The following is a 746-nucleotide window of genomic DNA, read 5'->3' on the forward strand; positions in this document are numbered from 1 at the left end:
AAGTCAAATTTAATGACAAGCACTCTAAGATGAAAGAATATAAGCATAAGATTATATATAACCTTATGATTCACGAATGGGAGATGTTAAACTTCATTAGAGAATTTGAGGTCAAATTGAACTTTTAAAAGTAAAGGATTGAAATATGCAATATAAAGGTGAAGTTAACTCTCAAATATTAGATTATCGAAACGCAAGCTAATGATGAAAGGTAGCTGAAAATGGTAGCCAAACATCAGGATAATGATGAGTCTGAATAGAGTAATAAGATAGATAAATGAATTCAATACTAAGGATGTCTCTATGTACCTAATATTCCAGAGTTGAAGGACAAGATTTTGAAAGAAGCATATTGAATCAAGTTCACTATTCACCCTCAAAACACAAAGATGTACCAGAATGTGAAGAAATTGTTTTGATGGCCGAACATGAAAAGGGAGATCGCAGATCATGTTTCACGATGTTTTATCAGACCACCAAAATTCATCAAGTTTGTTGCAATCGTTGAAAATACTTTAGTGGAAGTGAGATTATATTTCTATGGGTTTCATAGCTGGTCTCCACAAGACACAGAAAAAGATGATATGATATGAGTGATTATTGACCGACTGACAAAGTCAGCACATTTTATTCTCATCCATATCAACTACTCGTTGGATGATCTTGTAAAGTTGTATATTAAAAAAGTGTTAAGACTCAATGGCATCCTCAGTTTTATCGTGTCAGATTGTGATTCTCGTTCCACT

This window comes from Magnolia sinica, chromosome 2, assembly GCF_029962835.1.
Source record: "Magnolia sinica isolate HGM2019 chromosome 2, MsV1, whole genome shotgun sequence".
In the NCBI taxonomy this organism is placed as follows: Eukaryota; Viridiplantae; Streptophyta; class Magnoliopsida; order Magnoliales; family Magnoliaceae; genus Magnolia; species Magnolia sinica.